General features: G+C 35.0%; 1 long non-coding RNA gene across 7 annotated transcripts in view; it reads left to right on the forward strand.

Moving 5' to 3' along the window:
- Window positions 1-18341, forward strand: part of LOC129051625 (uncharacterized) — a 214512-nt gene that overhangs the window by 47893 nt on the left and 148278 nt on the right. For all 7 annotated transcript variants that reach the window (XR_008516005.2, XR_008516007.2, XR_008516006.2 and 4 more), the window contains exons 2-3: window positions 3948-4147; window positions 9550-9608. This is a non-coding gene — a long non-coding RNA (uncharacterized LOC129051625). The remainder of the gene's footprint in view (window positions 1-3947; window positions 4148-9549; window positions 9609-18341) is intronic.

Genomic DNA, 18341 nt, shown 5'->3' on the forward strand with positions numbered 1-18341 from the left:
AGATATCAGGTTATAACTGCCTTAAATGTGCTAGTAGACATTTCATTTATCTGAATAATAGGCTTATAAACCATTAGTTTTGTAATTCAATCGAATCTTAAAGATGCTCAAAGACTTTAAAGAGGTGTTAACATTGCATTTAAAGTGTATCTACCCTTGTCACTACGTGGCCACTTTCCTTCATCAAATATGTCATGTTTTGGTTCTCAATTCACTTATCTTAAATGAAAGATTGTGCAAAGACTTTAATTTTTTTTCCAGTTTGAGCTCTTAGGATTCCAGGATACTCTGATAAAAATTATTAGCTATGCTGGGCGCGGTGGCTCACGCCTGTAATCCCAGCACTTTGGGAGGCCAAGGCGGGAGGATCACGAGGTCAGGAGATCGAGACCATCCTGGCTAACATGGTGAAACCCCGTCTCTACTAAAAATACAAACAATTAGCCGGGCATGGTGGCGGGCGCCTGTAGTCCCAGCTACTCAGGAGGCTGAGGCAGGAGAATGGCGTGAACCCGGGAGGTGGAGCTTGCAGTGAGCCGAGATTGCGCCACTGCACTCTAGCCTGGGCGACGAGCGAGATTCCGTCTCAAAAAAAAAAAAAAAAAAAAAAAAGGATTAGCTGAATAGATAAATCTCCAGAACAGAAACTATTGAGGTGATTTTCCAAGCTGGGATGCTGAAATTCATACACTGAGAAACATGAATAAAATCTATACTCGCTGACCTTTATTCCTCTGCCATATGCTTCAGATTCACTTCCCCATTCTGTGGTACGTGTCTAGGAACAAGATTTCTCCTTTCATTATTTTAATTAGATTTGTTTGACCCTTGCACTAGCTTGAAATGACAGTTCTTAATCTGACTAGAAATGTTTTACTTATCTCACTCCACTTAGAAGTGTTTTACTTATTATTTGAGCTATTTAGTCTTTCAAAAAATTCACTTATTGAATATGCCTAAGACACTGGAAACAAAATTCTGAGATAAAATATTGATAGTTTCTACAGTCAGGGAAGTTTCAGCCTAATATTTGTGTAATTCATGAAACCATTAATTACACAATAGATTATTGAACCACCAGTAATGCTATAAGTGAGATATGCATGATACTTTGAGGATATATCGCCTACTTTGGGAAGGTCAAGGACCAGATTCCTGAGGAGTAATCATTGAGTTAAGTTATAAGGAAAGGAGAGGAATTAACCAGAGAAAGAGGAAGGAAGGTCAATCCAGGAAGAGAACATGGAATTCAGAAGGCCAAGGATCTGAAACGCCCTGTGTTTTGGAGCAGGGGAATGAGGGCAATGCTGTATATGACGATGCCCATAATACAATCTGAAATCAGATCCTTTAGGAGATATCCAATATTTCAGCTTTTACACTAAAGAGTAATGCAAGTGGCTATGTAGGGAGGCATTTGGTAAGACTTTCAAAACTTTGAAGATGTTCAAAATTTTCAAAAGCTCAGCCTGCCTAAGCCAGAATTGATGTGAGAGTGCTTCCCATAGCCTAGGTAGGCAATAATGGCCTTTAAAACCAGAATAGTGGCAGTTTACATGGATGCATGCAGATGAAGTCTAAGAAAAATCAGGAAGTGTATTTTACAGGACTACGTTTTTGAGTAGATATCAGAGGACACAAGATGGAGCTGTCAAACAGTGCCCGCCAAGGTCCCAGCTTGATGAATGTCATTCAATATAATAGGGCATGGCAAGGAAGAGGGCCAGAGTAGCATGACAGCAGTTTTCCCTTTGTGCTTCTTCAGAAAATGAGTCTGCATCCTTTTTATGTTTATTTCTATCTAATTTTTCTTAAGCTTGTACCGCTGTGTACATTCAGATCAGAGCCATATGGCCGTGTGCTGCACGATTATCTTACAGTTAGCCAGTTCAAGAAATACTTACCTATAAAATCAGAGAGGCTGTTGGAAGTAAGAGTCAACAATTTTGGCCTTGTAATCTATGTATATTAGTGACTTTCTAAAAGTAACACAACTAGTAAGAACTCTAAGTAGGATTTAAATATAATATATATTTACTGTTATTGGCAGACAGGATGTAGCCATTTTCTGTAGTTTCTTCCATAGGCTGGAAACATTTTGTAGCTCTTTGTGGAGCTATATGCTTTTTAAAAATCTGTACCAACAAATAGCTTTAGTTAGGAATTCTCTTCCTTTTCCAATCTCATCCTTAGAGCTGTCTGTTGGGCTCAAAGGTGTGCTGAATAAGGCACCAACAAATATGTCCAAGACTCATGAATGATACCGTACACAGTAAAAGGGACTTAAGAAATGTGATTAAGCTAGGAATCATGCAGTCATGAGATTAACCTAGCTCATCAGATTTGTCTGATGTAATTACAATTTTTCTTATAAGACAGTAGCAAAGTCAATAGTAGGTGATGTGACATAACAAAGAAGCAGAAGTGAGACAAGGAAGGGGATATGAACCAAGGCAAGCAGGCAGCCTCTAGAGGCTGTAAGAGACTTGGAACAGATTCCTTCCCTAGAGCCTCCAGAAGGAACCAGCCATGCTGTTTTCTTGATTTTAGTCCTGTAAGACTCATTTAAGATTTCTGATCTCCAGACCTATAGGCTAAGACATTTTTGTTATTTATTTATTTATTTATTTATTTATTTATTTATTTAGAGATGGAGTTTCGCTCTGTTGCCCAGGCTGGAGTGCAGTGGCATAATCTCGGCTCACTGCAGGCTCCGCCTCCCGGGTCCATGCCATTCTCCTGCCTCAGCCATCGGAATAGCTGGGACTACAGGCACCCGCCACCACGCCTGGCTAATTTTTGTATTTTTAGTAGAGATAGGGTTTCACCGTGTTAGCCAGGATAGTCTCGATCTCCTGACCTCATGTTCCACCCGCCTTGGCCTCCCAAAGTGCTGGGATTACAGGCGTGAGCCACTGCACCTGGCCACATTTTTGTTATTTTAAGCTAGTAAGTTTGCAATAAGTATTTGCGGCAATGATAAAAAAATCAATGTAGGTTCTACCAGATTTCTAACTTGTTAGTACTTGCATAAGGACATGTAACACTAAATTTAGCACCCACCCCTTCCTACCCATCACCATTGCAAATTGCTAGTCTTCTCAATATCCTTGGTAACATCAATGACACTAACTCTCTCTGTTGTGTTTATGCTGTTTCATTTATATTTCCAGCAAAAAGTCTTGAGGCGCTTCCTTTTTTTTTAAAAAAAATTGTTTACTTCATATTCTCTATTCTAAAATATGAGAAGTGAGAACACAAATGACTGTCTTTTTATTCTTATATGGTATTCAAGGCCAATATTAACTTGTTTCACAAAGATTTCCTTCTGAGTCCTTCTGTTGTAGCCGTGATGGGCTTTGTATTGCTCCCATTACCTGCGCTATTTATTTCCCTTTTATTGTTTGTTCCTTGCTGACTTCACACTATCTCCTCTTTAGCCATATTCATCATTATATTACATTCAGGGGACAAATAATAAATAATTTGTTAAAAAATAAGTAAATGAAATGTTTTTAATAAAAGTTCAAGATTAATTTCTTCCAAGATGTTTCCTCTGACACAATATATTATTTTATAAAATCATTATTAACATTACTGTTTATATTTTATTATTTAATCTTTATTTATCTATATTCAACTGTTTGAAGTTTTTCTTTTCTCTCCAACTCAGCTGTTTTTCCATAAAAGTAGCATGCAACAATACTCTATATTCATATTCACTTTCCTAAATATATTTATTAATCACATATTGTGTGAAAGGTGCTAACGATGTGCAATAAACAAGACAGATACCATTCTTCTCCTCATGAAATGTGAAGTATGTGCTTTTCTTTGGTTCTATAACTTTAGAATTTATACAGTAGTGAATTTGTTTCCCAAGACTGCCTTCATAAATTACCACAAACTAGATGGCTTAAAACAACAGAAATTTATTCTCTTCACAGCTCAGGATGCTAGAGGATCAAAATACAGGCATCAGCAATCTCAATTTCTTCGGAGAGCTCTGAGGGAGTGTCTCTTCCCTGCCTCTGTCCTGGCTTCTGTGGCTGCTGGCAACACTTGGTGGTTCTTGGCTTACACCTGTACCATTTCAGTCTCTGCCTCCGTCATTGCACTGACTCTGCCTGTGCGTCTCTGTATTCAGGTACTGTTTTACTCTTCTTATAAGGACACCGGTCAAACTGGATTAGGGCTCATGCTAACTCAGCATGACTTCATCCTAACTCAGCATGACCTCATCTTAACTTGATTCCATCTGCAAAGACCTTATTTCTAAATAAGGTTCACAGATCCTGGGGTTTAGGACTTGAACATATCTTTTGAGGGGACACAATTCAACCCGCAACATATGTTTATAATCTCTAGTAAATAGGATATGTCAATGTTTGCTCAGTTTCCAAACACAGGATAAAAGTCTATGAGAACGAATATATTGCCAGAAATCATAGAAGCAACTATTTAGCCAAAGCAGAAATGCAAATATTGAGGCCAAAAGTACAGATTTTCACCTGCTGTTTGATTGAACAATCTGTTATTAGTAGTTTGTTTTCCTGTGTAATAAACAGACATTTGCTTTTTCTTTCTAACTGAGTAGATCATGTGGACCTCAGTTTCGTAAGTCCCTATTTTAACTATTTCTACATTATCTATTTGTAAGAAATACCAATATTTCTTTATTTTTTTCTCAATATAAGCAGTTAAAATGGTTGTAGAAGCAAATAAAATAAATGCATTTCTAAAAACATCAAACCCAATATTTGTTTATATATGCTAAACTTCCAGAAATATCAATTTGAATTTGCATAAGAAATTGAGCCAAAATTTACTACAATGGTAACATTAAACAGTCTAGGAAAGAAAAAAATGAAATTAAAATATTTAAATATAGTAGATTATTAATAACAAATATGTATACATAGATAGAAAAGTATATGCAACATTTGAAATGAAAAATGAAGCAAAACCATAGATACAGAATATATAGAATAATACAAAAATATTAGATATTACTGAAGGAAAATTAATTAGAAAACTGTTAACTGGAAGGCTATAAATTATTATAAGGAATCCATGAAGAAGTATTGAATAGAAAATAATGTATAGAAATAATTGAAAAATTGATTAAAGGCCTAGCATTTAACACGAGTTTACTGTTGAGCTGTATCTACCCTTAACAACAACTAAATGATAATTTAAAAATTCTAGATACTGGGAAAAGACAAAAAGCTCCCTAATTTATTTTTAGAAGTATAGTTTTAATAGGAAAGCCTGTAAAGAATAAAAAAAAGGAAAGATACAGTCCAATCTTCCTTAAGTGTGTATATCTCAAAGTCCAAATAAAATATAAGAAAACTCACTTCAAGCAGGAAAATAACAGAATACAATATTGTAATTTTGGTTGATTAGTGTGCTTCAGTATCATAAAATATATTGCATATTTAATTGTATCAGGTAAATTAAAATATATAAACCACATATTTATAACAATATATTCCGGTAATTATTTACTAAATCTCAACTGCGCTGTAAATATAAAGATACTTTTTGAGTATGGTGAAAATCATTTAATAAAAAAACAATGGCAAGCATCTTTCAAAACTAGGAAATGATAATTAAGAAAGTAATACCATCATCATTTTCAAAGTAATTTCATACACCATTGTTGTATGAGGTATGCAAAATAAATTGAGATCAAAAATGATGGTTTCAATAAATATTAGAAAAAAGACAAATACTCTAAGGATAAATTGTATTAATGAGTACCTAGAAAAGCCAGAAGACTCTAGTAAAGATTAACAGAATTAATAAGTAATTGTGATGAAGTGACAGAGCATAATATCCCCAAATTCATTAGCTGTAGTGGTATTAAAGAGTTGTACTAGTGTTAGCTAGCTGGAAATAGCTACTTCAAAACAAAAGAAAGACAATAAAATATTTAAGAATAAATTTAACATAAAAGTAAATAAAGTCTAATTGAATAATATTATAGTATCTCATTGGAGCATATAAAATATGTTCTTCAGAAATATTACATTATTGATTGTGATGTCATAGTATTAAAAAGTCAACTGTTACAAAATGAATGTATTAATTTAGTACACTCAGAAGAAGTATCCTCAAAGTTTTGTTCTCATTGCATTTGTTCTTATTTTTCTTGTTTTGGCAATTGGACATTAGTTTACAGTGAATATGAAAGAAGATATATCCAAAAATATCCAGAAAATTATGAAGATTAATGAGATTGGATTTGTCTTACTTGACATTAAAAAATAAACAATATGGTCTAACATGCCAAGAACAGACAATGAATTAGATAGTAAGACAAGAAATAGATGCCATATGTTTAGGTGGGTGTTTGCGTGTTTGTGTGTGTGCGTAGTGTGTAGGAGAGAGAGAGGGGAGGCATTTAATTATATAGCTAACACAATATTTTATTTTATGAAACTGCAAAGCCATCTTAAAGAAAATAAATATGAATTTCTATTTGTCTTCTTCCAGAAGAGTAAATTCTATTCTCATTAATTCTTTATACATGTGAAATAAAATAGCATTTGTTTCCATGGGTGCAAGTACCAGGTATCAGCATTGGCCTTGCTATGGAAAATAGTGCTGGATAAAATTTATGAAAATATATAAAATGTCTTCATAAGTGCATTAGAAGAAGTGGAATAAGGCTTGAAAACTGCTGAGAGTGGATGTTAAATGTTCTTTTCACAAAATGATAACTATGTGAAGTAATTACATAGATTTAACTATTCTACACTTCAAAAAATCCTGTTGTACCCGATAAATATATACAATTTTATCTGTCAATTAAAAAAATAAATAAAATTAAACGTTATTTTAAAATATGAAAAATAAGCAGCTAAAAATAAGATAAAAGCTGAAACCCCAGACATCAAAGCTGGTTTTGCATTGAAGACATTTGCTGAACTAAAAAACATGAACTTGAACTTTTATGGCTTTGTAAATTTCAGTGGCGAGAAGACAAGGCCAGAGCCAATTTAGATTACAGAAAGCCAAGAAACATACCTATGTGAAAACAATAAGTTAGATGAAATTAAATATTTTTCAGTAAGTGACAGCTGGCAATTATTTATCCACAAAGAAGAAAAAACATGAGAATATTCCTGTGCCTTATATATTATGCTCAAATCTGTATTTCAAGTAGATTTCAGATTTACACAGGAAAGAAAAAACTATAAAAACTTTGGGTTAAGATACAGAAAACTTTAGGATCACATGGAATGAAAGTATTAAAAGCCGAGTTGTAAGAAAAGTAGTCAAATTTGATTGCATTTAATTTAAGAGCTTCTATTCATCAAAATGCACTGAAGAGTGAAAGATGAAAGAAAAAAGAAGGAAGGAGGGAAGCAGGGAGGAAGGAAGGGAGGGAGGGAGGAAGGAAGGAAGGAAGGAGGGAGGCAAACTTAATACAAATCAAGAAGAAATCAAGAAGATGGAGACACATTTTCTACTGAAATATGTCCTAAATTCATGCGGTAATTTACAGACGAGAAATGCAAAAATTCGTAATTGTGGAAATACTCTCATCTGCCAATCTGCCCTTGGTCAGTTCCTTCCCAGGAGCTCTGGACTCCCCTTCACTGTTAGAACATTCTTGTTAGGTGTCAAGGCCCTTTTAAATAAGTCAGTAAGACTCAAGCTATAAAGGAATCTATAGATACCTTTGGCTGCTCAAAATGATTGAATAAAGGAATAAATACATGAATAAATCAATGAACGTAAAAATATAACACAAACTCAAAAAACAAATGGAAGACTGGAATATTTGTAAATCAATTTAAGACAAAGTATTAATGTCATTAAAATACAGAGGACTATTATAACATAAAAGAACATCTATCAAATAGCAAAATGAGTAAAAGATATGCTCACTTAACTTTCACACATGCAAGTCCAAAGAGGAAATTAAAAAAAGAAAATTATGCTCAACCTTCCATGTACCTTGTGAAATGCAAATGCAAGTAAGAATAAAACGCAATTTCTCCATGGTTAGATGGACAAGATCAAATAGAGTAATATTCCTTGCTCTTTCAAATTTGGGGTGCATGGCATTGATGTAAGGTAGGACTGTGAATTATTTTAACTTGTTTTGAGGGGGAGGGAAGCAAGTCAGAAATATGTATTTACATAAAACATATCATTTTATCCAGATTCCTTGTCAGACTAATGCTTCTCATAGAAATAGAAATTCAGGATATATGAATAGTATCTGTAAGAATTCACCACCATATGATCTAGGTATAAAGGAGAATTCTTTATACCTGTAAGACACAAAACCAATCCTTTACTACAAGATGAAGAAGGCAAGAAAGACAAGGAGGAAAGAGAGGAAGGAAAATAAAATAAAAGCAATCCACTGTGATAACAGTAAGAGGCAATGATCAATGAGTTCTTGGTATGACAGCAAGTGTCTTTAAGAGCAAAATATCTATTACTTGATCCTTTTCCCAAAGCAAAGTTTGAATTGATACTGTTACCTATATTATAAATATTCAATATAAGTAATTTGCCTTACATTACAGTCAATAAAGGGTAGAACAGGATTCCCAGGCTGTTGACTCTAAACCTGGTGAATTTAGTCCCTATGCCATAGCCATGACACAGCGATACTGCCTGCATTCCCTTCGTATGTTTTCAAAGCTGTGCTAGTATTTTCTTAAACTAACTTACTTGATTTTTAAGTTTGTGCTTTTGAATTTCCCCATAGCTCCCATGGCATACACTTGTGTGTATGCACAGGCATGCACAATCACACACCCATATAGGTTCTATTCCTCACTGGCCCAGCAATAACCAGCTTTAATATTTTGAGATATATTCTTTTAGTCTTTTTTAAAACAGTCAATGAGTGGTTAAACTTGATGGGCTTTCCTTGTAATTAGCTGTCATTGCACAGGAAGCCAGGCCCTGGAAGTCTGGAAGAGCACTAGACACATGTTGATGGAGACCTGTACTTAGTAAAAGTCCAGACCTTTAAGTCTTCAAGGGGAATACAGGACAAAAAGAACCCCAGAGAGAAGAGGGCTGAGTCACCAAAGGACGGCATGAGAGCCCACAGTGTTGGTTGGCAGTTGGACATCAATATCTGGAAGTAAAGAAATTGCAGAAAAAAGAGCTTGGTAACTCTGGATGCTTCCCAAAAGTAACCCTCACTTTTACACAGACTGAGGTTTAACCTACTATTAAGCCACTGAATTAACAGACTCAAACATGAAAACCAATGAAACAACAAAACTGGATAGTATCTTTGTCCAAGAGTCATTTTGATAATATTTTGAGGATTCAAATTTCTATGTAGAAGGGAAATCAAACTTTCCTTTTCCATACCTACTCCATCTCATATTAAAAAATGTGTGCACAATTATGTCTATTTTCTAATGTCAGAAAACCAAAGATCAGAAACATTTCAAATAGGGATCTTATTTCCTTGTTTAAAAGCAACAGTAAATTTTTGGAAAATGTAGTATAATCCTTATATCAAGTTTTGCAGTGACATAATGGATCTCATTTATCTTCCAGGAATATTACACTTCTTTTGACTGAATCTGTTGCTTCTACAAATGCCTCTTGGAGTGCAGGTTTGTCATCTGTTAGTTATCATCTTTCAGAATTTTATTTTAGTCCCATCTCTGTTCACTGGTGAGATATTATTTGTTCTACATTCACAGTGTCTGTTACTCATGTACTAAGTACTCATCCTCCCTTCTGCCACTATCCTAATTCAACTATCAAGAACTCTGGGAAGCTACATTAGTCTCCCCATAATTTTCCTTAGCTCTCATCTTTCCGTGCCTTGAGGACACTCTGAGTGTACTTCTGGAGCTACCAGATCAATTGACTGCCAGATCAATTTCCTGAAGACCAGTACTTATTATATCACTTCTCTATTTGAGAAGAGCCAAAAATATTTAATGACTACCCATTGCCTATAGAATGATGCTCAAATATGTCAGTCATATTTCCATGCTCTGGAATCAACAATCTATTTAATTTTTTTCTCATTATTTGCTATTATATGGAACAGACACTGGTCATACTCAACTGTAAATTATTGCAGCTCAAAGGTGAAATTTTTCTGTGTGATTTTTGATCCAATGTTCTCTATGTCTGAAATATCTTTTTAAAAAATAAAACTGTTATGCAAACCTTCACCTTAACTCAAATTCCACGTGAAACATAAATCCGAATTTATATTTCTAAAGTAAAAACTATAGACTCCTCTTTTAAATTACTGTATGTTTTAATCTCTACTCATTATATTACATAGATCTAGTTAGTATTATAAGTAGTATACATTCTTGCATGTATTATTCAAAAATACATTATAATTTTTGTGTTTATATATTACCTTCTGAGAGTTTGACTACAAAACAATTTATATATCTGATTTATTTACATATCCCTTAGAATGAGCAGCAAAATTTCTTGCACATATAATCAGTAAATATTTGCTGAGTAATTGAATGAATCAAGCAGGTGAACACCCCCCTCCTCATAACGACACTGGTTGCTATAGATCAAATAGTTTAATTAAACGCAAAGAAAACCAATTTGCATCAGCCTATATATAATAGACAAGAAACAAAAGTTCACTGTTCTGTACTCTATTAGGCTTTCAAACCTTATGCATCAGCCCTGGAAAAGTAATCACATCAAACAAGAACCTATGAGTTTTTTACCTCAGTCTTTTCCTAGTGTGGCTGCTTGCATGAAGTACAAGACCACATTCCCAGGTTGACTGAAATCCCTCCCAAGAGAGCTGCAGCCCAGGCCATGACTCGGATGTTGTGAAGTCTGATGCTCCTGAATCTGTTCACTGTTTCACTCCTGCTTCATCAAATTTGCCTCTTACGTGCATGCTCTGACCCATAGTGCTGCCTAGGTTTGGTACTTGCAGATCTATTTTCTAGTTCTTGTTTTTAAAAGGAAGGCAATGATTATTCGTGAGACACTCATAGAGGACATTGTACCTTTTGTGGAACTATTAGGTTGGTGCAAAAGTAATTGTGGTTTTAATAGAAAACTTGGTAAGACTGTTTTGGAGTTTATATTACACATTTACAATGTTAATTGGTCAAACCTCAAGTCACAGTGAGGAGAGAAATATAAATAAAGACAAATGGGGATTTGGAAGTATGGTGTGTGGAAGTGGAAGATGTTGATTATAGGGTTAGGAATGTATTCTTACAGAGAAGAGATTCTTTTTCCCCTTAAATAGCTTAAGTTCTTTTTTACAATCAATGAGGAAAATTATTGATCCCGGTATTATATTTTCTCTCTCCTCACCTGTGTCACAAGAGTCTGGGACAAAAGTCTGAACAAAAGTCTGAGATTATTGGGGACGTCACATGGCATTGTTTGATTGCTTTTCCTCAAGGTTTAGGTTTATCCTAGTCTAGGTCCTAGTAGGGATTTATGTCTGATGGGCCTTGACTAGAGACAGATGACCTGAAGCTCTGTAACCTACTTCCATTTCTTGCTTTCTGCCTCTCTCATTTCCTTCTTTCTCTCAATTAAAATGTGTGTTTCCATCATATGTACTTAGTCCTTTGCTATTCATGTGGAACATATTATATAATGAAAGACACTGTCTTTGATCTTAAAAAAGAACAGCCTGGAAGGAAAAAATGTTACCAGGCAATACTTGGTAAAAATAAGTTATAGTTAGGTTGTTGACTTCCCAAGTGAAGGCGTTGTCTAAGAAACATTCCCTAGGGACTTGAACTTATTTACCAAATGTGAACAATGGGAAAAGGTAAGAGTCCACAATTTATTTCCAGCTGAGGTTACATTAAGATCATTTGGGATATAGATATGGATATATAGTTATATATTCAGCATATATATGCATGTAATGTATGTGTGTGTATATATATGAAGTCACAATTCTATATGTACATGTGGTTTTAAATATATATATAATATGTTTGTTTGTGCGTGTACAAGCTATATGCACACTATATACACAAACTAAGTAGATCTGGCTGAAGCATACCATCAAAGAAGAGCTGGATTTGTAGTTGATACTTTCCTGGTCAACTGTATTTTCAAATGTCATGCCTTTGCACGGCATATTACTATGAAAAGTCAGCTGTGGTGATAAGTGTTTTCTCATTGAAACAGGTGAGTTGTCATTGATAGTAGTAATTTCTTTACTCTGTTTCAATAACACAGAGGACCTCTGTGGAATTGTGATATTAATATGAATGTTAGAGGCCAGACTCAGTAGCTCATGCCTGTAATCTCAATACTTTGGGAGGCCAAGGTAGGAGGCTTGCTTGAGGCCAGGAGTTCAAGACAAGGCAAACCAGCCTGGGCAACATAGTGAGACGAAAGAAAGAAAGAAAGGGAGAAAGAGAGAAAGAGAGAAAGAGAGAGAGAGAGAAAGAAGTTTATGTTACACATTGACAATGTCAATTGGTCAAGAAAGAAAGAGAGAGAGAGAGAGAAAGAAAGAGAGGGAGAGAGAAAGAAAGAGAGGGAGAGAGAGATAGAGAGAAGGAAGGCAGGAAGGAAGGGAGGGAGGGAGGGAGGGAGGGAAGGCATAGTGCCAGCTATTGAGAGGCTGAGGAAGAAGTACACTTAAGCCCAAGGGTTTGAGGCTGGAGTGAGGCTGCAGTGAGCTATGATTGTACCATTGCACTGCAGCCTGTGTGACACATTGAGACTCTGTCTAAAAAAAAAAAAAAAAAAAAGCATGTTAAAATACTGTATTTTGGTTTTCAAAAATGATCAGGTGCTGACATTGGTATTGAATTAGAGGAAATTTTGTGCTATAATGATTAAGACTTCTGAACAGTTTCTGCTTCTTTGCTAGTTTCAATGAATTTTTTAAAGAAGATTGATTACATATGTGATAACTGTGAAGCTGGCTTTTCTGTTCAAAATTAAACACATTTTCCTCTTCCTATTGTAATTCAAAAGTTTTATCTTTTTGGTTCTTACTGCGAAATTCTCCCGGAATCCACATGTAACATCAGAGGGACGTGGGACCATCTTTGCTGCACCATTTGTTGCCCACTGGTTATTAGCTTTGTTGCGACCACTTCAGTTGATCTTTCTTCCTTCATCATCCCCAGCCTCCTTCACAAGCTGAAATATCTGTGAATTAAAATAGCTTTCTCAATTATAGGAGGGCTATTATTTGAGCAACCCTATCTCACTGCATGATCCATCTTGAATTTGATTTTGTTTCACTTTATTCTCATTTGTATTTAATTCATAAATTGATGATCTTCTACAATGGGCTAAGATTTTATCATGTTATTTATATTCCTGTCTCTTTTTATTTTTTGGGCTTTTTTGTTACTTTTTTAAAGTACCAGTTACCCTGGATTTTCCAATTAAATGTGTTTCAATTCCAAATCCTTTTCTAGTTCTTGAAAACATAAGGGACCCCAAACCTAACATATGTAACCAAATCATGCTATGATTTGCCAAAAGGAATGCATCATCTTGCTGGAATTTAGCTGCTATGGCCAAGATTTGTACTCCATTTTTATAACATAATTTCCTTTTATGGTTTTATATTCACTCTTTTTTTCTTAAATCATCCAAGCAGTCTTTTTTTAATTGTTAAGAAAAAGTGATATAATTCTTCATTTCATCAAGCTTAAGATTGTGCTATAAATTTGACATATTACTTTCTAAGTAGGAGTTTGCTTGGTTAACTCAATTATAGTCTGCGTATTATAGGACAGGTGTTCTCATGATTACTGGTACAAAGAAGATTATCACCTTCAAAAAAGTAAATTATTAAGATGGTACAGTGCCATGAACCTCTTCTGTAGTCCCACCTGCTCAGGAGGCTAAGGTGGGAGGATCCCCTGAACCCAGGAGTTCAAGACCACCCTTGGCTACACAGGGAGACCCTGTATCTAAAAGGAAAACAAAATTGAGAAGGTAAAATTTTTTTAATATACTTTTCAGTGAGATCTCATAGATCTAGTCTTACAAAGTTCTCACAACACAGTGGTTGTTGGATAATAAGTGTTTATCAGGCTGCGCAAATCACAAACAATAGTAATTTTATGTACTGAGAAAGATTATTGGAGAACAAAAATAGATCTAATTAAATTTTGTTTCATGAAACCCAATATATTTACTCACTTGTCACTTTAAATAGTTCCTAAAAATTTTGAATGCAAAAAACTAATCATATTTGTATGAAGCCTAAATTACCAATAAAAGTTGCATTATCACAGTACATTTTTAAAAATTATATACATTTTACAATAAATTTTATATTGAAAAAAGTTTTTCTTGGTCTTATAATTATTTTTTAGTAATTATTACCTTTAAAAATGCCATGGAAACAGAAACAGTGATCCTTGAAACATAGTCTGCTTTTTATATATAATAATGAATATGGAGGTGGCTTTAAAGCCAGTTAAATTTGAAACATGCTTCACTTAATGCAGATTAGCTCCTTCAATATACTTTCACTTTGGTCATGTTGCAATAGTACTGACATTTTGAAAATACTCAGAAACAGTCAAAATTTGATTGACCCTGCTAACTTTTCAAAAGCCTTTGACCAATAATCAGGTAATATACAATTTGTTTTGATCCCTAAATGGAATTAAATGGCACCAAAGGCAGATTACTCTCCTTTATGAAGTGTTAAAAAGTGTATTAATATTTGCATGTATGTACATACACATATACATGTAAGTATGTGCATCTACTTATTTTACCATCTTAACTAATTACAAGATAAAATGAGCAAGAAGAATTTTAAAAGTATCCTCATTAACAATATTGGTAACCATAATTTTACATACATCAGTAACCATGATTTTAATTACATTTTTTGTGGTATACCAGATGTTCAAACAGCACAATTTGTATTAATTTAGAACTTTGCATTGTAAGAAGCAAATTTTAAGTGCTTCTTTGACATCTTTAAGCCCCACTGGGCCCCAGAGGCCTTGCCATGAGTTTTCCTGCTCTCGTTAGACATGCCCTCACTCAACAAGACAGACTCTCTACCCAGCTCAATCAACTGTATCTCACCTGGTCCTCAACAAAATGGGTTTCACTTCCTTGCCACCATAAATTATTTAAATAAATTTCATTCTCCTAAGAGAATCAAGGGTCATTTCACCCTCTTGTTACTACAAAGCCTGCCTCCCACAGCCCTGATGATTCATTCTGCCTCTGAATGAACTTTGTGGCTCTGCATGGTATATAGCATCCGTCTCCCATAGCCTGTTAGTATATGTCATTGATAAGACATCACCAGTCCCCTCTGACCACTGTTGGTGTCCCGTTTGTTCATCGCATACTATTTACCAATGTGGGATTCCTCCTTCACCAGTAGGGTGAATGGAAGGTGATCAGAACAGGCTGATAGTTGGGTCCCTAGATATTTTTGAAAATGTGGGCCTGAATAGAAGGCCACTTTATCTTCACAAGGAAGTCAGCAAAGCAAATGTTTACAGGTAATTCTAATTTTTGTTTTCCCTTCTGTTTCTATTATGGGAGTGATATGTGAAATTGGTGGTCAAAGTTCTAAATTCTTATACTCTAAAACATGACCAAATGAAAATGATTGTTTTTTAATCTGGAAAAATTTAACGTAGGTTGATATTAATTATCAACCATAAAATTCATAATTACAACCATAAAAATCATCTCATTGAAGTACTCATTTACTATTTTAAATTTAAATTTTAGCCCAACAAACACAATGAGGAATTCTATGAGGCAATTTGAGTGAACCATTAAGTCCTGTATGATTGTATGTGATCACTTGATTTACGGGGTTGCTCGCTGCTGTGGTTTGAATGTTTGTCCTATCTGAAATGCAAGTTAAACCTTAATCTCCAGTGTGGCAGTATTGAGAGGTGGGGCCCGTAAGAGGTGATTGGGTCATGAGGACTCTGCCCTCATGAATGGACTAACCCATTCGTGGATTAACAGACTAATGGGTTAATGGATTAATGGATTATCATGGGAGTAGGACTGGTGTCTTTATAAGAAAAGTAAGAGAGGCCAGAGCTAGCAAGCTCAGCCCCCTCACTGTGCGATGACGTGTGCTGCCTTGGGCCTTTGCAGAGTCCCCGCCAGCAGGAAGGTTCTCACCTGATGCAGGCCCTGAATCTTGGGTTTTTCAGCCTCCCTAATTGTAAAAAATAAATTTGTTTTCTTTATAAATTATCCAGTTTTAGGTATTCTGTTATAAGCAACATAAAATGGACTGAGACACGATGTCAGTTAAATTTCGGATGATGTAAAAAACAGTGATACATTTATTTTAAAATAATTGATCAGGAGCCATTTTTCTTCTTATATTGCAGGTATTGGGAAAAATAAATAAATACATGTAGAATCTTCGGTTAAGCCAGTGAATCTTGTAAACAAATGAATAAAAGAATCAAACAGGGTTTTTTAAAAAATCAAATTACCATTAACCAGACTGTGATGTGCATAACAGGAAATCCACTCAGAGGTTAGGAAGACAGAAATAAATTGCAATTTTTAAATAGCCAGGCTGATAAAATTCATTTCATACAGGTTCTCCAGGTAAAATACAGTATCAAGTAGGAGGAATTGGCAGCACTATTGATATAGGTAATTTATTCCAAATTCAGGTAGTAATTGGAATGGCCACCTGTGTGAGTTAATTGCGTTTATCTGAAGGAGAAACAAGATTTCTCACATCTCTCTAGAAAGCAGGTTGTTGCAATGTGGAGCCAGGTGCCTAGGTTAAACTCCCTCAGAGACGGATTGGGATGCTGTTTGCCTGGATGTTTCCACTTCAAAGAGATGGTTCCAAGGTCTTCAAGAAAAAATATTACTGGGTTATAAGACCACCAGAGGCTTATTCTGCTTTCTTAAAATGTTTATACACATCTCTACAGGAGAGAGAAAGAATTTACAATTACTAATTTTCAAAAGGAAATTAAGTAAAGAGAAAGATGGTGAGTCTCCTCATTTGACACCAAGGAAAATGCATTTAAAAATATATATATAATATATATTTATATATTTTTTGATATACAAATAATGTATATATATAAATAATACATATAAATGATATATAAATGATTATATATATATGTAGTTATCCTTATTCAGGGCAGCACAATGATATGGTTTCCTTTTATCATGTCTTAAATATATATAGGGGAATGCTTCATCTTTTTTTTTTATAGCAGATGGCAAGGGAGGGCACATACCAAAGTGGTAGACAGTCAGAGATCACCTCTCCTTTGCCATCTGGAGATTGTTATCTGCTTTTCAAAGATACTATTTTTACCAATGCCAAGCTTAGTAAAATTCTTAAGATGTAATTCAGTCTAATCATAGATATCACTAGACAAGACTGGTCCTATGCAGTTTATAACAGAAATGTGGCCATTATTTTAGTAAGGATGGTTGAGATAATGCTGCATTATAAAATTAATGCTAGAGTTCTAGTAGATTAAAAACAGGTTTTTTTGTTTGTTTGTTTGTTTGTTTTTCTAGTTCATGCTTCATTTGCCATTGACATTGGCTTAAGGGCCTCATTCTGCACTAGCACTCAGGAACTCAGGATCATGGAGACACCCACAATATTGTAGCTGTACTATCTAGAATATGTGACCTCTTTTGTTTGTGGATCAGAAGAGATAAGCCTTTTCTTATACTATCTAGCTTGGAAGTGAAGTGAAGGCATCCCTTCTAACTGCAGTTCTTTGGCCAGTGCTAGTCACACAGCCTCAGCTGAATCTTGCCTGGGAGATGTAATCACGCAGTCTAGTTGTGGAAGTCTCTTTTTCCCTTCTCAGGAAAAGAGCCACTTTTCCCAGGGACAAACCTCCATCCCTGGGCAGCCTGTATACAATGACTGGGGACAGCTTGATGGGAGGGAGGGTAAAAGATTCCAGCCTCTTAATTTAATGTCAACATTTCTCAAGAGCCCTTATAGCTCCAGAGCTCTTCACAGGATGGCAGAGGCTGTTATGTATCCTCTCTCTCTGCTCACTCACCACTTCGCCACAGGAATTGATCTGGACTGCATTTCCCAATAAATTCTTTATAAGCAAATCTTTAATCTAGAGTCTGGTTCCCAGAGATCTTGACCTGTGGGCCACCACCTAAATCAAAATCACTGGATTGCTTGTTAAAAACGCAAATGACTTGTCTTTATCCCAGGACTATTGATTTAGAATATCTAGAAATGGAGGTTGGAAATCTGCATTATTAAAAAGCACCTCAGAAAATAATTTTTCTCATTAAAGTGACAATAACAATGGCAGTTGTAACTACCGTGATTATTCACAAAATTGAATAGTTGAAGTGGTGGGGGAAGATGTTCAGAGAAT

Source organism: Pongo abelii, chromosome 17, assembly GCF_028885655.2.
Source record: "Pongo abelii isolate AG06213 chromosome 17, NHGRI_mPonAbe1-v2.0_pri, whole genome shotgun sequence".
Classification (NCBI taxonomy): Eukaryota; Metazoa; Chordata; class Mammalia; order Primates; family Hominidae; genus Pongo; species Pongo abelii.